Source organism: Toxorhynchites rutilus, chromosome 1, assembly GCF_029784135.1.
Source record: "Toxorhynchites rutilus septentrionalis strain SRP chromosome 1, ASM2978413v1, whole genome shotgun sequence".
Taxonomy (NCBI): domain Eukaryota; kingdom Metazoa; phylum Arthropoda; class Insecta; order Diptera; family Culicidae; genus Toxorhynchites; species Toxorhynchites rutilus.
The window spans coordinates 118,384,013-118,410,763 of record NC_073744.1 but is presented as its reverse complement, the minus strand read 5'-3'; the positions used below and the strand labels follow the sequence as shown (position 1 = coordinate 118,410,763).

At 36.9% G+C, this 26,751-nt stretch overlaps 1 protein-coding gene across 1 annotated transcript in view; it reads left to right on the top strand.

The window, feature by feature from the left end:
* The first annotated feature begins 6,988 nt into the window (after positions 1-6,988).
* The window catches only part of LOC129763498 (irregular chiasm C-roughest protein-like), a 124,561-nt gene continuing 104,798 nt past the window's right edge, over positions 6,989-26,751 (top strand). Inside the window, exon 1 of the mRNA XM_055762622.1 lies at positions 6,989-8,326. The gene's annotated coding sequence lies outside the window, so the exon portion shown is untranslated. The remainder of the gene's footprint in view (positions 8,327-26,751) is intronic.

Genomic DNA, 26,751 nt, shown 5'->3' with positions numbered 1-26,751 from the left:
ACGGTGCCGAAACCGAAGAGGGAGTAAATTATTCACTAAGTTTCGATACTCGGGAAACATCACACATATGTGACAATGGCGACGAGGAAATCTCGTAATTACAATCAGAGGCCAATTTCGGTCCGAAAGGAAGAAACAAACTTGAATAATTAAGCTATTTTCCAGCCAAACGTCCAGATGGCATTGGCAGTGCACAAGATACATCCTCCCGTCGTTGTCCGCCCGGTCATGTGCTGAGCTGCCGAGAGCAGGATGACATTCCTGCTGGAAACGGTTCTTGCCAATACGATAGAAATGATTTATTGTAATTAAATAGAAACAAAAAATAAAATAACGCAACAAGATGAATTAAACCTGTTTCCAAGAATGAGTGGAGCGTGGAGCGTGGAGCAACGGAAGAAGCCAAGCGAAAATAACCTGGCGACCATATGTGTCCGGCCGGCAAATGAACATATTTTCTCACAGATCATTTCGTACGGCGAAGCGACGGCGGATTGCAGATGTTTTCTGTGACCCCACGGCGGAAGAGATGGATGAATGCTGAATTTCATTCTATTTTTTGCTGATGACACGAGATGTGAGGAGCAAAAACACTTAGCGGTTGCAGTGGCATTGCCTTTCCTCTTCGAAGGTCACCTACACGCGAATACGCTTCGATACGCATGGAACGTGTTTTTTTGAAGAGTGTTTAAATTTTGTCTTTAACTGTTTAAGTTGAAAAACTAAGTATTTTTACGGATTTTAATTTATCCGTAGCTTTAAATTGATGGGAATACCAAAAAAGTATTCTATATTTCTTCAGTCGGTAAACACTTCCCGTATATTCAAGCCTCCCTCCGATCGGCACTTTCAGACACAGCATAATTGAAGAGGGAATTGAAAGCGTGCTTCCTCATACAAATGAAAATGTTTATTGCATCCGATGATTCACACAATTTTGAAGCACACGTTCCGAAGCAATTTTCTAATGCACAGTTGCTTTTTTATTCTACCTCACTTCACTTACATGTACGCGCTTTTATTATCAAATCATGTTTGGTACTTTCTACGCGTCACTCATAAATCACGCAGAGCGCGAAGGGGGAGAGATATATTGCTTATCTACGCAAAGGAACAGCTGAGCTGAGTTCATTGAGCTCTCCTGCCGGGGTGTCTTAAACATTTGTGGTATTATATATATCCTGAGCCGTGGCGGAAATTTAATATTCCAACAACTCTTGGAAATTCAATGTTTTTCATCGCTGCTGTTGCGAATCGCGTGTTTTCGGTTCTACTGGAACTGTTATATTCAACGGTTATTTTTTTGCATGTTCTATAAGAATAGATAAATATCGATAGCGAATTACCTGATGCCAACGATACTCTTCAAATATATTAAATTTGTACCAAATCATAGCTACCTCCAACTCCCGTATCTGACATGAATAGAAATCAATGTTTGGTTTTTCCAAACTGTTCAACCGACAATTTTTTCTGCTGAATAATTTGCTAAGATGTTTAGTAAAAAAACTAAGAGGTTGTGTCCAAGACACGACCACTTTGTTTACGTAGAACTACGCTGTTATTTTGTTTAAGTCGCGTGTTAATAACTACGGATATTATCTTACACACACACTTATCTCCGTTTTGCGCTCTTCTCAACAGAAGTTCTTTCTATTAATATTTCCGGTCTCGATTAGCTTAGCTGTGACCCTTGGTGGAGATAGTTTTGCTACTGTCATGCGAAACCAAATCACACACAAAATTCGTGAACAATTATTTTCTTGGTGAGCCGATGATACCCTAGTTTGATGATTCCCCACATAATTGTTTAGTTCAGAACCTTAATGGATTGGTGTCAGATTGATGTAATGATTGCAATGCTAGAGACGTAAGCGAGTGAGTGATTTGGTCGCGTCCACAGTTCAATCCGAAACGAGGACATGTGATGACGCAAAACAAGGAAGAACAAACGATGTTCATTGCACCGAATCTAGAACGATACTGAAAATTTGCCCCAGCAAGATCCAATATTTGTGCTCCAGCCAAATATTCCCCTTCGTTCTTCTTCTTCTTCTATTCTTTGTTCACGGTGTCTTTAAATCATTCCCCTTCGTTGATCGCCGATAAGTTGCTCGTTATTGGCGGCATGGGTAGAGAAGTTCACAAATGACCAGTACAAATGTATGGGAAAAAGGAAATGCTTCTAGTTTTCATCGATTTAAATCATCAACCCATCAGAGGATCAAATTTCAGGGAACTTCCGATTCGTTTTATATATGTATCGTCTAAATCCGTTCGCGGCAAAAATAGCTATTAACATTAACTTTATTTAATAAAAACGTGACCTGTTTTTTTGATTTGGCACCTTTAATGAAAGACGTAGTTCTACGTCAAAAATCCACAATCCACATTATATCCCAAAATTCAAATGAAAATACCATTTTTTTCAATTGTAATACGGCCTTCGGAATCTCAACAAAATGACACCCTTAGCAATCAATTAAATAGCTAATGTCATAATTTTGTCCGGTGTTTTTTTAATAATTACTAGCTGACCCAGCAAACTTCGTCTCGCCCAAAATTTATTTTTCGTTATCACATTCACGTTTTTTACTAATCGCATGTTCATTGGTACAATCGCAGAACTGTTTATTGATTGATCTTCTAATCTACCCTTTAAAATGACATTTTACTATAAAATTCCTAGTACTTGTACCAAAACTCGTCATTATTATATCAGATTATTTTCAGACACAATTTTCATTCAAGATTTTTCAACCACTTGCAAATAACATGTACCAACACATTCGGCGATCCATTTTTATTTATATAGATAGAAGAACATCTAGGTGTCATACCAGTAATGCAGAAATTTGTGTTTCATTTGTATGGCAGCTCAACAACTCTCCCAACCCCCCTTAAAGAGGGGGAGGAGTATCTAACCACCATAGAATCATTTATTGCACTCTAAAACCTTCAGATACCTAATTTGGTTGCATTTGCTTGATTAATTCTCGAGTAATGTAGAAATTTATGAATTTATGTTTCATTTGCATGGTAGACCCCCCCCCCTTAGAGAGGTGTAGCGGTCTCAAACTATCATGAAAACCTTCCCTAGCCCCAAAAACCCCTACATACTAATTTTCATTTCGATCGGCTCAGTTGTTTCCGAGTCCATAAGAATCAGACAGACAGACAGGAATCCATTTTTACATATACACTGGAGTCACTTTTTACGCGGGGGATACGTGCCGCGTAAAAGAAATCCGCGTAAATTCTAAAATCCACGTAAAAAACCGCGTAAATTCCAAAATCCGCGTAAATTCCAAAAACCGCATAAATTCCAAAAACCGCGTTAAAAAGCCGCGTAAAATGAAACCGCATTTAATAAACCGCGTAAAAAGCGACTTCAGTGTATATAGATAACGCGCCTTGAAGGTATTCTGCGTGACAAGCTCTAGAATAAAAATTTAAAAAAGTCATTTGACCCGGTTGTTGGAAATTATAAGCGAATTAAAATCTCATGAACATGATGGTATAACACGACAAACATATTTAAAGGGTCTATTTACTATCAAAAAGACAATAATTAGAAATATTTTTTAAAATATCTCGAGAATGTCTACATTTAGAAGGAGATTGATAATAACCTTTTTTGTTTTAAATCAAATCAGGATTCATAATTTGTGGCTAAAAATGATTGCTAACATACAAAAATTCGGGGGTCACCGTAGCCACATTGGCTGCGCGTTCGCTTAGTAAGCGATCGATCGTGAGTTCAAAACTCAGGGCCCTCATTGACCATCTTTGTGTTGTTACAGAATAACTACGTTCACGCAACAATCATCAGCGATGGAGATCGATCCACGGTCGAAAAAAGATCGATTCATCCATACAACTGCTCTGCTCTGCAAGACACATCGGGCTGCTATTCTATTAATAACTCAACAATTATCATATCAACTGTCTCCGCTGCCCGGTATAACTGGACAATGGAAGAACAGAAAGAATACTCTTACGCCTAAATGGCTACTGTGAAATGTAATGTACCATATGTATAGAAGGAATACTATAACGCCGAAAAATGGCAACTGTGTAATGTGCTAATTATAGATATGATAAATAAGTGACATGTACACGATTAAAATTCGGCTCTGTTACAGCTAAAATGCTAATGAGCCTGAAATAAACAAATGGGATATATATACAAAAATTCGAAGTTTCGAAAATTCCTAAAAATTCGATGTTCCACAAAGTTCGTCAAAAATAGTTTTACCATCTTGGGCCATTTTTTAAATTTTCTGCATGACTTCTATTTTGTATGAAAAAAATTTAAAAAAAATGTAAATATGTATTTTGGATATTGCAAATTGAATTTTGTATTTTGTAAATAAAAAAAGAGTACTATTTTTTTCTCAGTGTACATTTTTTTCATATTCAACCATCAATACTCTATTACTCTTTCTAAGACACTATTTCGGTACGGCTCATAGTTTTTGAGATATAAATTAACAAATATTCCTCTTACTCAAACCGATACGCCCTTTTCAAAAGTTACGCTTGAGTCAAAAAATGCCCAATTGCTGTGAAAAACTCATATTTCCTCCAACCCAAACGGAATACACACTTTCATTGGAATCAAAAATACAAGTTTTTCAAATCTGCATTTTTAGGACGATTTCATTTGGAATTGCTGTATATTTAAAAAAACGAAGGCTGTCCCCTTTGTATAATCCTACGTCACTTCGGTTATATCCCCGACATTACCCACCAGTCTTTCACTCTTAGAAAACACTTCCCAAATTCATTTTATAATCAGGTGCAAAATTATCACGTATTTTCTAAACAACTGCTGAAGCATCATTAGCCATGTGGATAGCGTGGTCGTGTAAAATAGCTTTGCTTTCGAGCCGGCCTTGGTTCGATCCCCATTGACGGCGTTTGGACTTTTTTTTGACACAATCCCAAATGAAAAGAGAAAATAGAACAGAGATGTCTGCACGCATACATACAATCCATTTTTATGCTCTTAAAACAGTGCATTTGACTCTCCAGCACACTAAATGGCATCATTTCTGCCAAAGATGAAATGTTTTCTGTCAACGCTAGTTTGGGTGTAGGAACGTTAATGCCATTTAAGAAGAAGAAGAAGAAAATAAGGCTAGAAATAAGAATGGAAACAATGGGAGGAATATTAGCCGCTAAAACTATGTTGAGTTAAATAAAGAAAATACAGGTTCCGGTATATATTCGTAGTAAATAGCATCCAAATGCAACAAATCGATATAGGACTTTTCGAAATAAAAACATTTATTTATTGAAGAAAACTAAATTGTTATGAAAGTTCAGCCAATTAGCCAGCCTTTTTCCGAAAAATATTACACTAGCTGAAAAAAATTGCATTTTGTTTTCGTCAATGTTGAATGAATTTGTTATTTATGGTTTACATGGTTTCGGAACCAAGGACGATATCTTTTTTTAATGTTTTTTCTTGATGGCTGAGGTTTTTTTTTACATAAAATATCCAAAAGTCATAGAGGTGTTTCTTTTCGTTTTTGAGTATTTTTTTTCCAAGGTTGACATGTTTTCAGTTTTCGCTCAATATTTCTTTGCGACTAGACTTGATCTATGCACCTAGAATCCTTTCCTTTCGCAAGTGTGATTTCTTGTAAGGAAAACTTGACTTTAATTTGATATGTTGATCATCTCAATCGATCCAGTAGTTCAAAAGTACAAAATTTTTGAAACAAGTCATTTTTGTAAAAATGGAAAAAAATGATTTTTCCAACGATTTCACGATAACTCAAAAAACAAAAAAATATATAGATATGTTTTGTGAGAAACCTTCAACTTTCAAGAAAAAAAAATTAAAAAAATATAGCACTCTTGGTCCCAAGACCATGAAAACCATAAAAAACAAATACAATCAATAATATCGAAAACAATATCCAAATTTTTTGCAATGTTGAATCATCATTTTTAACACGTTAAGCCCTGGGTTATTCTCGCTGCGCTTTCCATTCAGTCGGCATCAAGAGCTGTTGCACAATATCATTGTAGGTCCCCGCTCCAGGTGATATTTATTGTATGACAAGAAAATAGCTAGAAATATGTCTTAAAAGTAGTCACATTTCGTAAAACATCCTAAAACAAACCATGTTCTTTTTTATTTCCTTATTTGCAACTATCAGTCCCAATGATAACATTTTTCTGACGAATAGCTCAATGTCAGTCCCTAGGGACCGACACGGAACTCAACGTGGTAATAATTATAAATTAGAACAAGAATTCCAAAGTATAAATCTAACGGTAATGAGAAAGAAATTACTTTCCTGAAAACATTTCAACACAATAACGATTCCACGATATGTGAGATTCGCACTATGGGAGCTACAACAAATGAAGCGAATCCCGCGCACCATGCTTCCGCAACTTCTCACATCCGTCCCGCGTAAAACTGCGTTTTCGCAAAAACCCCTTTTCTGCCAATACCATAATTGGACGCAGCGGTAGCGCCACAGGCTCGCGCGACCTCCACACGGCCCTATTTACTGTGCCACCCTGCCGTCCGAACCGCTGCTGCAACACATTTGGAAGCGACACGCGAACCGAACTCCACCAACACCACCACACGATGACGGATGACGCGACGAGGAGTGTTCACGCCGAACATTATTCCGCTTTGTCTCCGTACCGCCGTGCGATCATCGTCATCCGCGCACCCTGGCAGTCATCACCCACCACCATCATCATCATCATCATCGTCGTCGTCGTCAGGAGTCAAGTTTAAAAGACACTATCTGAGATTAAAGTCAAACATGTTCCTCCTCCGTGTGGCGATGTGTTGTTGCCTCTTATGCTGTAGGATATGCTACGAGAGCGAGAGACTGCGAGAGTTGTGGTGGTGTGCGCTGCCACGCGCAAGCTCATCATCGGCTCCACATCGGACCGCGCGTACCGAACCTCGACGCTTCGGGTCATTCGGCATTCGGTCGCGAGACGGGTTGACGCAGTGAAAAATCTGGAGCATAATTTAGTTAGCATACAACAGTCGTCGTAGCCGTGTATCCTCGTTGGTGTCTGTGTTGCAGCGCAAGATACCCGCAAGTCCCCATGGTAGTGTTTTCGTGTGCACTCCGTGGATTGAGAGGCTCTATGGAAAGGATTCTTCGCTTTATGAAAAAGTAACAAAAGTAGAAAAAAATCTTTATAATTTACTCTCCCGCGCGCGTTAGTGGAAGGAGAAGCTGCGATTTGGAGTGTGTGACCGCAAGTGAACACGAGACGGAAAAAGGAAAAAAAAGCGGCAGTAATCGATTCAATGTTTTGGTCTCAGTTGGGACGGAAAAGTAAAGTGAGTGGGTGAGCCAAGTGGGAAGCTTCTGCCAATAGATCAGGATAAGCGAAGAAAAAACCACAGTGTCGGTGTGTCCGTTCCTGGCTGGCTAGCTACCCGTATGTGTCACTGTCCCTATTGGCGCCGAAGGGAACACAGAATGCAGTGGAAGGAAGCGAAAAGGTCGATGCCACAGAGTGCGAGCAAACAAAAGGAAATTTCGAGCCTCATTCGGGTTGGAGTGAGTGTGGATTGAAGTGTGGGGAGGTCCACCAGAGTGTACCGAGGAAAACAGGAAAAGTTAGACATAACCTACAAAATTTGAAGGTGAAAATTCATCCGCACGCGGGAGCACGGGAAAACACGACTTGAAGTTTTTTTCTGACTTGTCGATTGTGTGGATTCGGTTCGATGTTCTAAGCGAGGACTCGCAAGGTACCGGAAGCACGAGGAGTGAGAGTGCAAACGGTGGTGGAAATCACGTAGCAAAAAGTTAAAGTGTGTGACTGGCGAGGAAAAGCGTCGGGATGGAAAATTAGAATTAAAAAAAAAAGAGCGCCCCGAATATTGTGAGGAATTAGAAAAGTTTTTACTTTGTGTTGGACTCTCGCTTTAATCTCATTTTTATGGTTTTCCGTTTTACTTCTGACATGCTACGAATATAAAGTTATTTTATTTGGTGAGAAAACAGAGAGAAAAAGAAGTATTCGAGTGAAACTGTGCCAAATGATGTCTCTCAAGTAAATCACGAAAAAGGTGCCAAAGCGAAACGAAACGAATCGAAATCCAAGTGCAAATCCAATTGTTGAGTGTGTGTGTGTGTGTGTGTGTGTGGTTGGTGGAAAATCTCGTTGACATCCGGAAAATTAAGTTACTCTGTCTGGTCCCACGGGCCTGTGCAACTGAGAAAAACAGCCGGCCAATAATCGGATAATTTAGTTTTGTGAAGAAATTCGATCGGCAGTCCATCATCGCAAGCAGCAGCGAATCTTGGCGGTTAAATTTGAGGTATGTGTAGCAGAACCCCGAACCGAACATAATCTAAGGCTGATCGATAAAATACTGACTCGACGCTCGTCAGACACATATTGCTGTAAATGATTCCACTCGTACTCCTCCCTCACCCTCACCCACACCCCCTCCCTTGTTGATGTAGGCAGCCCCAGAGTTGGGTCATCCACCTCCGCAGATTTTCGCGAACTAGGCTTGTTTGGGCGATTCTAGGAATGCCGGTCGAGTGCGAATCACGACGCCGCGTTGAATTATGTTGTTAGAAGTACACGCTTATGTTGCTGCTGCATGCATTATTCGCGTCATGATGTTATGGCAGTTGCTACCAGTGGCGGCGCTACGCGGAATAGCTTTAGTCTGTGTTTTGGAACATGAAAATTGAACCCACTGTTTGATATTTATGTACCCATAGACGATTTTAGATTTTAATAACTCAGTGGAGTACAATTACGGCCGGCAATGGCATGCGATTACCGCTCAAGTTAATAACATGTGTGAAGTCAGTGTAGTACACTGCCGTTCTACGAGGGTCACTATTTATATTTCGGGAATAGGAACAAAAACAAATAGTTAAGCTGCGAATATATTCTTATTGTTTTTCAAAGTACTCGCCACGATGATCGATACACTTTTGCATGCGCTTAAACCAATTTTCAAAGCATTTATTCCAATCGACACGAGCCTTTTTTTGAGCGATTGTCAAATTATGTGGGGTCCAACGTGAACATAATTTTCGCACAACTAAGTGTTCATGTAAAATCGCATATATGCTGGTGGAACTAATGCTTAGGGATGCCTCAATCTTGCTTAATCATTTCGTGCACAGCATCGATGTTTTCTGGCACTACAGTCGATTTTGGACGACCTTCACGAAACTCGTCGGACAGCGAACTACGACCACGATTGAATTCACTATACCAGCGATACACAGTGGTTTTTTATGGAGCTTCATCGCCAAAAGTCAAATTAAGTTGATTGACGCACTCTTGTTGTGATAATTCACGTCGAAAGTCAAAATCATCGCACGAAAATGTTCATGATTCAGTTCCATTTTTTTGCCGAGACCAAACTTTCAACTAAATATAAAATAAACAAATAGCATCCGTATGACAAAATGTTCTGAGTACGTATATCGTCAAAAATGTCAAACTTTACGATGGAACCATCAGATGGACTCACATGACATCAGTGTTGCCAATTCCCGAAATATAAATAGTGACCCTCGTATGCATAGTTGTCCCATGTTCCAAAATCAGCAACTGAGAAAAAACGCAATCAAGGTTTTCAGGCATATTTGTCTACCAGAAACTTTAAGCATTTCAATTTAGCAACACACCGGGTTTTTTATGAGCAGTAAACTATTGTCTAATGAAACGTGAAAAGATTCTCTCATTTTAATCCATCATCTTGGTTACAGGCTTCAAAATTCATGGTGGGACAGTTATGCCTAGAATATCAACATGGGACAATTGAACTTGATGTTGTTTCTTGAAGCACTGGGAACAAACAATAAGTTTTCTTGTGTTTTTTCCAAAAGATTATGCATAAAAACATCGTTTTATGAAGAAGGGAGTGATCTGCAATACTTTGCAGAATATAAATCTCGTTGTTATTAGGCATTCGCGAACAAGGTGTACGCATGTTCTGTTAAACTTTTTTTTCAATTATTTGAGAATTGACTCATTCTTCCAAACCAGAAATGAGTACATTACCCCTGCTGAAAGCGTGACTTTCTTATACTTGAACCGACTTATTTGATATGGATCTACAAAAAATATATGGTGGGACAGTTATGAATAGAATATCAACATGGGACAATTGAGCTGGGTTTTTTTTATTAGAAACTGGGAACAAACTACAACTTTTTATGTGGTTTTTCGGAAGATTAGCCGTAAAATTATCGTTTAATAAAAAAAGTGAAAATTGTCGAAACGTAACATGGGACAACTAGAACGGCAGAACACACGATACAAATTTTGGATTTTTGATAGTGTTGCACACAAAGAAAGTTCATATATATATTAAGCTAAAGAATATAAATGCTTGTAGCTTACGACACCAAACCTAGGGATACCATCTATCCTGATTTTGAGATCCTTCTGGGGCGTCCTGATTCATTTTTCATATTCTAGCATTTGTCCTGTTTTTCATAAGAAATTCAATTTTGTTGATAAATTATATGTTTTAAGTGTATTTTGTTTCTGAGTAAAAATATTTCGTTGGTTACTAACGTGTGTGTAAAGATTGACAATTGACGAGATATTCCATCTGTTTTCATTCAGAATTTTCGTTTCACTGGCTCCGGTTCTGATTTTGTATTTCAAGTAGATAGATTTCGATATTTCAAGTTGATTTTTTAAATGTGTCACGGGAGTGTCATTTTACAGATGAATTACGTGGTTAATACTTTTGTTTATAAAAAAGACGTAATAATTAAAAGATGTAATCCATATGTGATTCTTTCATATCGGTGGCCAACAGATGTATGTACATTTTATAATTTTGTTGAAACAGAAGCTTGAAATCAACAATGAACCATTATATGATCCGAGTTCTGTTAAAACTAACCATGCGCCAATTCTTAAAAAATAGTTATTTATATCACTGAAGGCAAAAACTAATAATCCATCGACTATAGAATGACCGTACCATACAAGAACATAAATTCTGAGTAGCAGATTGTGAAAATAAACGAAATTATATCCAACCAGAGAGAACCATAAACCAACAACATGGCATCAGAGGATAGTGAGGATAATGTTTTCACCAAAAAGAGACTTTTTCCGACTTATTCGAGTCTTCATCGGATTTTTTCTGTTACGGACAGCTATTGGAAACAGTCATCGTTGAAATTTCGTCAGTAAGACAGCCAAACGGTTGTTCTGAAACGTGAAAGCGTGTTAAGGGGGTTGACCTGCATTTTTCAAAATTGCGTTCGGTCATAGCGAACCAAGTGTAGTGTATTTTACAAGCAATCTATTTTCACTAATTAAGATATTATCTTGCCAAAAACAGCAAAAGTGAGTCAATACACATACTATTTATGAAATTAGTCAAGAACCGTTCTGCCGTTCTACGCATAGTTGTCCCATGTTCCAAAATCAGCAACTGAGAAAAACGTAATCAAATGTTTTTTGGAATATTTGTCTAACAGAAACTTCAAGCATTCCAATTTGGCAATACCCCGGGTTTTTTATAAGCAGTAAACTATTGTTTAATGAAATGTGAAGAGTTCCCCTCACTTGAATCAATCATGGTTGATTACGGTTTAAAAATACATAGTGGGACAGTTATGCCTAGAATATCAACATGAGACAATTGAGCTTGATGTTGTTTTTTGAAAAGCTGGGAACAAAGAATTGGGTTTTTTTGTGGTTTTCTGGAAGATTAGGCATAAGAACATCGTTTTATGAAGAAAAGTGAAAATTGTCAAAAAGTAAAATGGGACAACTATGCGTAGAACGGCAGCGTTACGAAATACTAATGTTGTTGTATAATGTTATTGTGTTAATACAGTCAACTCTCCCTTACTCGATGTTCTGTAACTCGATATTTTCACTAACTCGATGAATTTCATGACACCGTTGATTTTACAAGCATTCTTCTCTCCATAACTCGATTCTTCCCTTACTCGATGGGTTTTGATTCATTTTTCCATGGATTTTCACCTCCCTAACTCGATTGATTCTCGCGTACATGTTTTGTGCGTCTCTAAATGTTATTTCAATTGCTCTTGAAAGTTAAGACGAAGGGTTGGTGTCTTCAAGGAATTTGTTTTCAAGTATGGAAAACCACGAAAAACTATTCAAGTGAACGATTAAATCGCTAACTATTGCGCAACGGTTGCACATCATCGAGCAGGTCGAAAAGTACGGGCGAAAGGCGTCTGAAGTTGTAAAATATTTCAGTATTGCACAGAATACGGTATCGACAGTACTCAAATAAAATGGCATCGGAAGAGAAAATTAAATTTAGAAAAAAAGCGTATAAGGTTTGTCGGGAACGAAAAGCTGCAGCGGTCAATGGATATTTTTGTCTATCAAGTCAGAGACAATAATTTATCTCTCTCAGGTTCTATTCTTCTGGAGAAAGCTTGCGAATTTGGGAACCGAGAATTCTTAACTTCAAAGCACAACCAACATGGACGAAAGCGATAAACTACCATTGCTGGTCACTGGAAAGAGTAAAAGTTTTTATGAAATCAAGTTAACGTCAATAACTATTTTCACTTTGAACGAATTCTGATGATTTGTATACCAATCGAATCGGAAATTCTCTAAGATTTGTTTGATATGCTATACATTACAATTTGCAAATCTCTAAACGGTTTAAATTCATGAAAACTAGAAGAACTTCATTTTTCCCATACATTTGTTCTGCTAATTTGTGTGTATTTCGAATGCTTATAACTCGAAAATTTCTTAATAGATCGGAAAGATGTTTGCATCAATTGATTTTTCGTGAGATGAACAATTTGATAACTGTTAAATGTCAAGCGTTATCTAAACGCCCTAACTGCTAAGTTCTGATTGGCCTGATTTACGGTTTCCCCAACACAGACTTCAAAATCGATGTACCTGTGGAAATCCGCTTTGCAAATATACGTACAAGTCGGGGGTATTTTTGTTCCCACCGAGCTGTGTTTCTCTAACACGGACTTCTAAATCATTGTGCCTGGGGGAATCCGCTTCGTCATAACATGCAAGTCGGGGGTATTTTTTGGTGTTGAGTACTTTTGTACTCGCTTGTCGTTGTGCAGACCGGAATGTTTTCGCAAAACTTGCTTTTAAACTGAGAAGCCTAGGAAAATCGTCATTTCAGATACAAGAGGTGAATGAACTTTCGCGGTTCGAGAACTACGTAAACATGTGCAATAATTTATGAGAGAAATGTAAAATACAATGATCGTTTGACAATTTTTCCGTTCACATATTTTGGTAGTCCTAGGCATCATATCAAACGTAAAAGGACGTTCATAAAATTTATTTCTAACGAAGAGCATTTACAATAAATTTTACAATAAGTTAGATGAATAATAAAATAATATTCGAAGTGGTAAACAAGTGGATTGCATAATGTAATTGCGTGGTTCTACGTCGAAAATATGCGGTCGTGTCCTAGATACAACCCCTAACAATTTTTTAAAGGCTTTCGTTTGAAACATAAAAATCATGGCTTCATTATTTAAAATATGCTTCATTTTGGAGCCGCAAACATGGACCATCTTTCAGGAAATGCACGGATTCCACGCTGAAACGAGCATATTCGTTATGAAGCGACCAATATATCGAACCAATGTTTTTTTCTCTTCATAAGATCGGTATGGACGACGCCATGACCGGAACAAATAGTAAATTGAAGTGGTATTTCCTGAAGAATATGCCATATGAGGTAGAACCTCTCAGTTCATTCTTTCTAGATGATTCCTGGCAGATTCGTGAACATGGGGTCTGGCGTTGTCATGCTGTAAAATTAACTTTTCATTTCTATTCTCCAACTTCGACCAGTTTACAGTTTACAGAGCTCTGTTCTAACGCATTGATTGAAGTCGGAACCGTTTACCAGTGATAGTTCCAGACGGTAGGTGCTTCCGGTAGTGTGTTCAATTTTTTTTCGATAGCTTTCTATGTTCTTCATCATCCAAATACAAATAATTTCTTTTAAATCGTTTAACACGTTCGTCGCCCAAAGCGACGCTTTTGAGTTTCTTGCTGGGCCCAAGTTGCGGATAAATGATTAAATGAAGCTCAAACTTAGTTTGTAGACAACTTTTGAATGATCTAACAATATTTTTTTTAAATTTGAAGACAAATTAACAACAATAACACATGCCAAATTCATTGTTATGATTTTATTATTTTTCTATGTATCTTAGAGTTACATTTAGTTGCCTATTCTATCCAATTCCGTTTAAAAAACCCCTATTTAATTTGAACGACGAAAGGGTTAAACCACTCTTCACACATACCTATTGATAGAATATATTCTTTGTAAGTTTCGACAAACAAACGACGACCATCATCTGTACTTTTCGTCAGAAAATATTGGTTGTTTACACTTTCCCCAAAAAGTTGGTAAGGATCGGGGCTGCGGCCAGTTAATTTGTTGTGAAGAATAAATTATTATTATTTTTCGTATGAAGCTAAATAGATAGATAGATAAATGATTAATCCAAAATCTCCAGGATCCCCCTTTAAAAGACATGACAGCACTGTTTGATTACTTTCTTTTAACTCTCATTTAACCGAATATTCTCACTTGCTTGCGATAATTGATCGCCACGGCAAAATTCAAATTGTGAACGAAATCATATTTTTTCTCCAACGTCAGATATAATCTGCCCAATTCGATAAAGACCAAAACACGCTGGTGTTGCAACAATTGACTCAAAAAGGAAGCGACACCAAATAATTTTCAATTCACGTGCTTTACATCAGTTCGATTGATGCAATTTTGTGTATAATTTCCCACTTTCAATTTTTACTGGTCGATAAACATGAAATGATAATGCTGTGGCAATTGAATACGGGTGGCTGGCGGAAGGTGACAGCTATTGAATAAGCATCCGCGATTGCTACGAAGGGGAAGTGAATTGTTATGCATCTTTTTAATCTTTAATTTATTTTGATTTCATAATCATTCGTATCAATCAATATGAATACATACAATACTGGTATGCCAGGGAGACGTAAGTCGTTCGATACGCAGTTCCTAGGACTCCACATTTGTGACATAGGCAAATGAATGCTTACAGCTCCTAGACTTTTTCCATACCGCTCAAGAAGTTTTGAACTACATATTGCATTTTTAAATCAATCATCCTTGATCTATTGGTTTGATAATTTCTAATAATATTGATAATTGATAAAATGAGAATTTTCGGTCAATAACCAGGCAAATGCCAACAAGACACAATGTAGCAGTTCTTAGCTCTCAAGGTGCTTCACATTGGGAGTATTTTACAGTACTTCCAATTAACCGCTAACGCAGTATTCATCTTACCACTTACCGCGATGTAATTAAATGATCAAATGAAAACCTCACAAATTAATCCGAGTGATACGTCAAATATGGATTGATTTTGGTTGCGATAAAATATGCCAGTCATCAGCGTTAATTCCCATCATTATCTCGTTCACCTGAGCTCATCTTTCTATTTGTTAACAAATCACGTGCAAACGATCGAAAGTGCGTTTTTCGATTATTTCCGCCACTTGCGCACCTCTCCTGGTCGATTATGAACACTACATTTCGGTTTTCAATCCCATCGATCTGAGTTACGATGCGTTTGAAAAAAATAAGAGAAATCAAATGTAAGTCGAACTTATTTGCTAAAATTAAACAAAAATACTTTTTAAACAAATCATTTCATTTTCATTTCAAAGTGAAAAGAAGCAAGTTTTAGTTCGAACAAGTTCTAATGGAACAGTATAGTTTTTAGGAACACGACGCAGGACAAATCAATTTGTAATGCATTCTATGATAACGAAATTAATGATAATTAATGCGTAGAAACCATACAAAGCCTATCAATCAAATACTATACACTATATCTTCTGTGTCCAGCTTCTTTGAATCGCCTGATTCTAATGTATTTTATTCTATCGCATTTCTTTGTTTTGCGTTCTATTAAATAGCACCAAGCATTATTGTATTGAAGTTATTGCTAAATCCCAAACGAACAAAACAAAAGATTTATTAGGAACATTGCAAGACAATAACAAGATAGATAAAAGTCATGAAAACATCACTAGAATTCAGCACATGACGAATTTTATGCCAACTCGTCTTAGGAGTTGGCAGCACCATCTCAGATAGCAGTGAAACGTTGTGGGTGTAAAGACATGGGTCATCTAAGCAACTTTGCATACTTATATTCGAAATTCGAAAAAGAATTAGACTACTTTTTTGAAAAAAGACAAATTATTTTTCTTAATTTTTTACAAAAAAAATATATTTTAAAAACTATGATACCTACAAAACTATTATCAAAGGATGAAATGTAGGAAATGTAGGAAAGGGCTATTCATATATATATTTTTGGGAATTTTAAAAAATAAGGTTAAAATTTTTGGAAAAAAATTTCGCTAACAAAAAAGTTATTTTAAAAATTAAAATCCATTTTTCTCAAAAACGTATTTTTTAAAATTCCCAAAAATATATATATGAATAGCCCTTACAATTTCCAACAAGTCATCCATACATCGGAAGATGGGCACTTTTACAGGGAAAAAGTTTCTCGAGCAACTACTTTTTCATGTTATCTTCGAAAAAAATACAACTATCCCTAATTTTGTTTAAAGTCAAGGTAGCGATATAGTGTATTCGACAAAGTTTTAGATCTTGTTGAAGACATCAACTTTTGGTGAAGACATCAACTTTCCAGCTTTTATAGTTTTTGGAATATAAGTCATTTTTGTATGAAGACTCCTGAAAAAATAATGTTTTGCTCGTAACATTTTTATGTGTAAATTCTCACGTTTGACATGTTCTTGACATGTTTCTAAATAGAGAAAGGTTAGCAGAGCATGAAAATTGCGATAATTCATACATAAAAATGTTACGAATTAAACATTAATACTACTTGTTCAAAGAAAAAAATTAAAAAGTTGTTGTTCGAAATACTTTTTCCCTGTAAAAGTGCCCATCTTCCGATGTATGGATGACTTGTTGGAAATTTTAAGGGCTATTTTAGGATTGGGCGATCTTGGATCGATTTTCAGAAGATCGATCTTTTCCATTTCGATTTCCGATTTTTTGGATCGATTCTTTGTACCCGGAAAAATCGTAAAGATCGATCTTTTTCCTTCGATTTTTTCGATCTAAGAGTTTTTTTTTTCAATGTACATCGTTTTTAATCTAACCACCTGATAAATTTTATGAACATAATGCTAACATTTGGATAGCTTTCGAGGATGTAAAATTATGTAAAAGTATGTTGCAGTCTTCGATGCTCTGTACGTGTGCCCGACACGGGATACCTCCTATTGGGATGCAGCTGACCATTAATCAGCAACGCCCCCCTAGTCTGTACCCCATATCTAGCGTGGTGCGTCTTTCTCGACTCGAGGAATCCAGGATAGAATGGTCACTAGCCGGCGCAATCATCAGCTCGTGTAGAGTTGTCATAAGCGGTACAACCTTTGGCTCTTGTTGAATGATCAGTGGACTGCACAACCTTTGGCCCGTGTATCTGTAAAGAGTGTGTGTATGTATTGCCGCGACTAAGTAAAAGTTTATGTTTAAAATTAGTGATAGTGGATATTTTTTTTTTTTATTTAAATCGTTTATTTTTACAGGCTCAGTTACATAGGTTTAAAGGAGCCGAACTCCTTACTTTATTGTTACTAGTATATATACATTTTTCCTTAATTCTAATGTTAATAATATAGGAAACCGATTACTCGCGGTCAACTCGAGTTTAGAAGGGTGACATATTTTCTTCAGGAAAAGGAGGGGATATGAGGATATGTTGACAATGATCACACTCACACTCTCAATCACACTCATCACACTCAATTCTTAAACCTATCTTATATCTAATGTGTATTTACATTTCATCTTATTCGTAAGAAGGGATCCGATCTCTCACAAAGGAAAAGGAAAAGCAAAAACTAAGGGTATAAGGACAATCACACACGAAGATCGATAGCTTTAAGGAATACATATATTTGGGACATGTAATCAAGGTCTAACCGAGCCAACACGTCTCTCACCGGCATCATGGGCTGCCTTCCTCGGGCCCGAAGGGTGACTACTAAATTCGATCTGGCGACAAGATACAGCTCGCACGACCAAACAACGTGCTCGATGTCGTGGTAACCTTGGCCACAAACACAAAGATTGTTGTCGGCAAGATTAATACGAAAGAGTAGCGCATCTAACGAACAGTGATTGGACATGAGTCGGGAGAAGGTGCGAATAAAGTCCCGACTCTAGTCCAGACTTTTGAACCATGGTTTGAGGCTAACCTTAGGGATAATCGAGTGGAGCCCTATAGTGGATATGATTGATATTTTTCTCTCCGATTTCCGGTTTTTCGGATCGATTCTTCCTACTTCAAATAAAATTGCGAAAGTCGATCTTTTCTTTGCTATCTTTCCTATTTTTTTGACCGTAAATTTGTTTCTTGTGAACATTGATTCTCACCAAAAACCACTTGACAAATTTTATAGGTTTTCTCATTACAAAACAAGTGGCAACAAGTTATATTTACACCATCACATTCACTAGGCTGAAAGTGAAAATTGTGACGCGATGCGATGGTGACATCAGGTTCAGCTGAAGCGTTCTTTTCTAGAACTGGGACTACTAGCAGGATTTCGGCTAAATGGCAGGGGTATGATACAATTGGATTCAACGGGATTAATTTCAGTAGAGTTCTGGATGAACATCAGTTGTTGAATTTCTGATAATAATTTTCAATAAATATATTTGATTAAATGATTCCATGACGGTTCAAGATGCTCTGGAAAATACGTTTTTTCTGGGCTTTCAAGTTTTTTTTTGTGACTTTCATTCTGAGAATCAAACTGAAATGCCTTTGATGTTTGAGTAGAAATGTGAAATGTTTATTTCATGTTTAAAGAAATGACTATATTTATATAGAACAAGTAAATAAATTGGAAAGAAGGTGTTCGATTTTTCAAAGATCGATTCAGCACAGATCGATTCTTTGGTACCGATTTAATCAGTGAATCGATCCCTGCGCCGTTTGAAAAATCGATCCATCAATATCGATCTTTTTCTAAAGATCGCCCAATCCTAGGCTATTTATATCTATTTTTTTCAGAATTTTAAAAGCATATGTTTTCAATAAAAATGAATTTAAATTTTCAAAATATTTTTTTCAATGATTTTTTTTTTCCAAAAAATTGTTTGATAATTTTTAATGAAAGCCAAAATAATTACCTACATTCCATTCCTTGACTATGATTTTGTAGTCCTGATAGATTTTTTGAGTTTTTAATTTTGAGTTTTTTCAACCTTTTTTCGGAAAATCTTAACTTAAGAATTATAAGATCTACAAAAAGTTGGTCAGAGAATGAAATGTAGGAAATTACTTAGGGTTTCATTAATTTTTTGGTAAAAAATTCAATTGAAAAAAAAATATTTTGGAAATTAAAATCCATTTTTCTCGAAAACATATACTTTTAAAATTCTAAAAAAAATAGATATAAATAGTCCTTAAAATTTCCAACAAGTTTTCCATACATCGGATAATGGGCACATTTACATGGAAAGATCTGTTCGAACAACAACTTTTTTTTTTCTTTGAAAAAATAGTATTAATATTTATTTCGTAACATTGTTATGTATAAATTATCGCAATTTTTATGCTCTGCTAACTTTTCTCTATTTAGAAACATGTCAAGAACATGTCAAAAGTGAGAATTTACACACAAAAATGTTACGAGCAAAACAAAATTTTTTCTGGAGTCTTCATACAAAAAATGACTTATATATCAAAAACAATGAAAGATAGAAAGTTGATGTCTTCGACAAAAGTTTATATTTTAACAAGATCTAAAACTTTGTCGAATACAGTATATCGCTATTTTGACTTTGAACAAAATTAGTATTAGTATTAGTATTTATTTTAGTATTATTCAGGATAGTATTTTTTTCAAAGAAAACATGAAAAAGTTGTTGTTCGAAAAACTTTTTCCCTGTAAAAGTGCCCATCTTCCGATGTATGAACGACTTGTTGGAAATTGTAAAGGCTATTCATATGTATATATATTTTTGGGAATTTAAAAAAAATACGTTTTTGAGAAAAAAGAATTTTAATTTTTAAAATAACTTTTTTGTCAGCTACATTTTGTTCCAAAATATGTTTGATATTTTTTTGTGAAAATTTAAATAATTTCCTGCATTTAATCCTTTGACAAGAATTTTGTAGGTATCATAGTTTTTAAGTTATAAATTTTTGAAAAAAATTAAGGAAAATTAGCTTTTTCCAAAGAGTAGTCTAATTATTTTTCGAATATTTCAAGTATGCAAAGTTGCTTAAATGACTCATGTCTTTACACCTACAACGTTTCACTGCTATCTGAGATGGTGCTGCCAACGGCCAGTCGAGTTGGCATGAAATTTGTAACATGTGAGGTGTTCATCGGAATTTCTTTTGTAATTTTGTTATTTCTTATTATCCAATCGTTATTTTAGCGGAGAAACCATAAATAACCAGAAATATGGCAGGAAGTGGTGGGAAGTAACGACTAGTTGTTTCAATGACAATGTTCCTATCATAATTCATCTTTTATGTTCTCTTAAATAGTCCAGTAGGTTTAGGACCACCCTACTATGGTATATCAGACGGATAAAAATTAGAAAGTGACTTTTACCAACCATTCTATTAAAAATATATACTCAAAAAGTTCAAGTCTTTCTAGTCTATAGCAGGTATTGTTCCTGAGATATTGTGGGATGAAGCTGGAAGAAAGCTTTGCGTATTTTACCGCTAAATCACGCTTCACTAAAATGACACATTTGTGGAGGCGATCTGGCGTAGTGGTAACATCCATGCCTCTTACGCTAAAGGTCACGAGTTCAATTCTCACTCTCGGCATTCTTCCAAAAATGGAAGTTAAAGTGACGAACCAGCCAAATGAGTTGAAAGTCACTATAATACAGATACAAAAAAAAAAAAATAAAATAAAATGACACATTTGAGCGCTATTATCAAAGCAACTCAAAAGTGTATATTAGGGTGGCATTTGGTCCAAAAAAAAATGATCTGTGAAAAGTTTCAGCTCGATCGGACATGTTTTAGGGGTGCCTCAAAGCGCTCAAAGTTTTGATTTTTTTGATCCTCGATAATCTTCCAAGGGGGGAGGTAAAGGAAATTTGGAAAATCGAATTTTTTTTTCGATGTCAAATAACTTAAAAATGCATGAAACGTCGAGATCTGGTGTCATCTCGAAAAAAAATAATTGATGGCCGAAAATCGACCTTCTGGGACTTTGCTTGAGTGGCAATGAAGGTATGGAAAAAATAATTATCGAATTTAAAAGACCGACCATGTACATTTTTTTTCTTGGTCCAAAAAAATGACTTGTGCAAAACTTCAGCTCAATCGGACATGATATAAGGGTGCCTCAAAGCACTCAAAGTTTTGATTTTTTAGCCACAAAATTTTTCTTCGTGACAACACCAGATCTCGACGTTTTATGCATTTTTAAGTCATTTGGCATCGAAAAAAAATTCGATTTTCTAAATTTCCTTTCCTCCCCTCTTGAAAGTTTTGCGCCATTCTGTCAAGCTGTGAAGCTTGTAAATATCCGTTGTGTGATTTTTGTCCAAATGATTCATACTTCGCATATTTCTGCTGTGAATAACGATTAACAAAAATGAATACGAAGCTCGAGCAATTATGTCACAATAACTTTCTCTGCTTTATTATACATCAACATAACAGCATATACACATATACAAATCGTTTTATGCAGCCGTCAAACAATAAAAAACACAAAAAATCATGTCAAGTAGTGCTCTCAACCTCTCGAACTAGTAGTTGCCGACCCGTAGAAAACAAAATTCTAATCGTCTTCATTCCTCTCCCTTCTTCTAGATCATTTTCTAATAATAACCAACTCGTGGTGAAATACGCGCTCTCAAGCCGCCACAGATGGGAAAAAGCGATGATAATTTGGTGGCCCCATGCGCAAGTCAATTGTTCAGTTTTTTCATGTTTTCCCTTCCCCGCACACACACACAACCCTAAACATACCAACGATCTAGGCTGACAAGATTAAACCAATGGTGAACTCATAACTCTTCCAGAGGACTACACTTATCTTTTGCCGAGATAGTCCATTAGCTAGCTGTTCATCGTAACCTGCCAGCAGGTTCATATATGACATTCCACCCATATCGCGCCCGCGCTCTATCAGATCATCGCGATTCCTGCCGAAGGCAGGCAAGCGGATTGATTTGGGCGGGAAGCGGCGAAAAAAGTAAAGAGACGCGATAGACATTCCTCGTTCAAATTTAGAGAGCCCCATTTCCGCCAGCATCATTTGTCTTCATCTCTCCCACAATCCCCACAACAGCAATGGCGGCAGCGGCAGGAAGCCGAATACGAGTGACAGAAGCAATGAGTCGACATATCTCAATCTTAATTCGACTAATTCGTCCGCAGAGACAAATATCGAGGTTGATTAGTATGAACGGAATTCTATACGCTGGCTCGTGGTCCCCGTCCTCGCCGCCCCCGCCCTTTGGGGAGTGTGATCTTGCTAGAAAGTTTTCCGCGTAGAAAAGTTTCCTAATGAGTATGTGAAATGCTTCTTGGTATATTGGTTTCTTATTAACGATGACGCAGTAAAATAAACTGGGCACGGAAAAAATACGTCCCATAAAAGAGCTGGCATATTGCAGCGTTCTATGTACTTACATGCCAGGATGTTCGACAAGTTTTGTCGAAACACGACTTTACATACATTCGACATACATTTTATTATTCAAAATATAATCTCCCAGAATTCCAACATATTCAATACTGCGATCTTCTGAAGTGATGGAAAGTGTTTTCCTGCATGACAGCATATACGAAGGACACATATTGCATAAAATCTTCATCTTTTACTATTTATTAATTTTTTCACCATCCTCGTCCTAGACGTACAGACCGAAAAATGACACTCCATTATACAATATTCCTTATCTTAATACTATTAAAAAAAATTATAGGAGGTTGTGTCCAAGATACGACCGCATTGTTGACGTAGAACTGCGCTGTTATTTTATATAAGTCGCTTATTTATACCTTCGGATATTATTCTATAATGCTTTGGCGCACCTTAACTTCTGCTTCTCTATAACGTCAGTGTAATGCATTGATGCTTTCTCAAAGGCACCAACGAAGCCCTTATGATGACGGAAAACAAACAATGTTAACTGCTTGTAAAAAGACTGAATTGTGCCACACAGCTTGTACTCTGCTGTAACACCCATCGATGCGAATTCGCTGATGAGTTTGTCAAGAGCGACCGCCTTCACCACCTGCGGGGGGAGCTTGATTTTGGTTGCTGCCTGGGTAACGGCGTTTACATTTTCGACCGACGCGTCGAAATCGCCTACTCCGCTGTTATTCGATGCGGTGTCCCACTCGCGAGGGCTCGGTTCAGTACGAGCGCTTTTCACTGCACCAACATTTCGTGCATCATTAGATGACGCTTGCCTCGAAATTTTATTGCCCCTGGCAATGCGTTCGTTTTTTGCAGGGCTTGAGCCTGCCTTCCTCTTCTTCTTGCTCATCACACACTACGCGAAGCGTCCAATTTATGACGCGGAAAGAAAAGCACACGATCCGAATAACGCGAAAAACGAACAGAAAAACCAAACGACGATATCCAAGTTGGATTCTGGTGGGGTCCAATCTTAGATCGAAGCGCAGCGAAAGCAAAGTGAACTGGATTCCGATGCCGAATGAAAGTTTGCCTCAGCGAGATCCACTGTTTATACTCTAGGCAAGTATTCCCCTTCAATCTTCTTCTTTTCCTTTGTTCACGGAGACTTTAAATCCTACGATTTCCCTTCCGTTGGTCGTCGATAAGTTGCTCGTTATTGGCAGCTCTGTTCGGGAAAGCACACAAATGGACAGAACAAATGTATGGGAAAATGGAAACGCTTAAAGTTTTCATGAATTTTAACCATTTACAAACCAGGGGATTCTAATATATAGCATATTAAACAAATCTTACGGAATTTCCGATTCGTTTAGTATGTAAATCGCCAAAATCCGTTCGCGGCAAAAATAGTTATTAATATTAACATTATTTCATAAAAACGTGACCTGTTTTCTGATTTGGCACCCTTAATGAAAGTCGTAGTTCTACGTCAAAAAACTATTGACTATTAAAAAAGGATGGCATTCCCCAAAAATCGATTAGTTCAAATAAAATGGTTGGATGTTTATCAAAAATCTATCTCAAGGTATCGGTCCTCTCAGTATATTTTGACACTGATGTTCGTGGATTTGGTTCTAACGAAACAGACATGAAACATTAGCACTGGTCGATCTCATAGTCGAAGAGGTTCCCGGTCTACCTTCATCGGAATTTTCGGATGCTACGTCAGCGTCCTTCACGTGGATAGTCTTAGATACTTGTACAGTCACGTTTGAAACCAGCAATACATTATTGTGCTGTTCTAATTGGTGGTGTATAGTTTCAGGAATTTGTCTTGTAGGTAAGGAAATGGAAAGCGACTACGACGTCAAACAACATATTGAGAATTTGAACTCATCGTTGGTCAACGTCGTGAGAAAAGTTTACCATTTAATTCTCTGAAAGTGACCGTCAGTAAAACTATATCCAACATGATTAGCGATTTTCGGTACTGACCAGAAAGAGTCACTGTCCGATTACAACAAATAAAAATTAGTCTACCTCTTCTCCTTATTACAGAATTAACGAAAAAAAAATGACTAACCATCGTTAACATCAATATCGAGGACAACCCGGAACACACGCAAACAGATTATATGGGCACCCCCTATCCCCTCGGCATAGTCGAATAGTTGTCCCAGCCTTGTGTTCATTTAGATAGAGGCATATGCTCAGAACAGTCGTAACCGATTGGCTAACGAGTTCAATCGAATCGACCTGGATCAAATTGATTCAGTTCCAGTTGTCACAGTTGTCTCAGGAAGCGGGAAGAAAAATTCTTATCGGATCTGGACCCAATTATTGTTCTGAACCAATACAATCTCAAAGGGCGTTTCGACGAGGATATTCACTGTTGTCTACTACCACATCCATGGGTTCCAGCGAACTGTTTTAAATTAACACTCTGCTCTACTTCAACAAGAAATTTTTGAATGTGGAATGTGTTTTAGGCAATAATTACGCCGCAGAACTTATCCAATATCCTTAATTAATTCCGGAGATCATTCCCAACCTTAGGTTATTTATGAGCAAAATTGTGAGTTTTGAGTTATTTATGAGTTATTGTGAGCAGAACTCAGACGTCTTCGTTAGATGGCGTAAGATAAGGAGCTTTAACTTTGTTAGTCCTCTTTATGTAATAAATTTTTACCAAAACTTGACGAATTGTCTCCCGGGAAACATTTGAATTCAAAGATTGCTTTATTCGTATGAACGATTTTGAAGTATACGAAGCTGTTCTAACTATTTCCCGCTTATCATGGTCAGAGAGATCGATTTACGTGGACGTCTCTTCTTCTTATCGTATTCTTGAGGAATCGCCAGATAATTGAGCACTTTTTGATGGGATTGTCCAATCCGACGAGCAATTTCTCTGATACCAACATTTTTTTTGGAGAAGTGCATCGATTTGTCCTTTTTCTCTCTCCATGAGCACTTTTCCCCTCGATATTTTCCAGATTTATTGATCAAAACAACTAAAACAACGGAAAATGTAACTGGTCTTATACAGATTTGACACTTGAAAATACAAAAACAGTTGTTAACGTTCAGCACATGCACACACACATATGAAAATCATGCAGTGTATGATAATTAGCAATAGCAATACACTAGAATATAAAGCGATGTTTGATTACAATGACGCAAAGCAGCAAGATCATCAGCTGGTCTTATAGAAGTTGGACAGAGTGTATGAAAATTACTTGTACACCAAAAAAGTTTCTATATCATTTAGTTTTATGGTAATTTGAACAATAAAGAACAAAACACATCGGTTTCTTTCAAAAAATTACTATCAAAGTTTAAGTCGTAACATTTTTTGTATGGAAATCATCACGATTGACATGTTCTGCAAACTTTTTTTCTATTCAGAAACATGTTAAGAACATGTCGAACGCGAGAATTTACACGTTTATTGTTTTGACGTATGACTACGTCTTTCATTTCTGTACCGGGGTGTAAGTTCAAAGTTTCGAAAACGAGAGAGTGACACTGGACTGCAAGGTTTTGAACGTTAATACCTCTTTACCGGCTGAATGGAGTGGTATAGTAATCACTTCATCCGAAAGATAAAATGTCAGTGAGTTATATGATTGTCACTTATTAGTCCAAAAAATCATTTCAAAAGCTTAAAAATTGATTTGAAAGCAAGCTATTGAAATCATAACAATCTAACTCATTGATCATGATTCGTGATCGCAATGTGTTCCCGAACGCGGACGTAAAATCTAGGCACCTGGAGAAACCGTCACAGCGAATACATGTAAGCTGTGATTCCTTTTGCTCGCTTGCATTAGTGTTTGGGAAATCATAGCGGACACATGCAAGCCGCGAGTACTTTTACTCGCATCAGTTTCTGTTCTGCTTTCGCATGGAACAGTCATGAAAAATTGCCACATCACGACAAAAACGAAATGAATTTTATGCAAGGTTATACAAGGATAGACTCTATTTAGTTTTCATCGTGAAATGGCGCCCTCATTTTTTTTATTCTGCGCCTGTAGTGATCATGAAAAATAAATGATTACC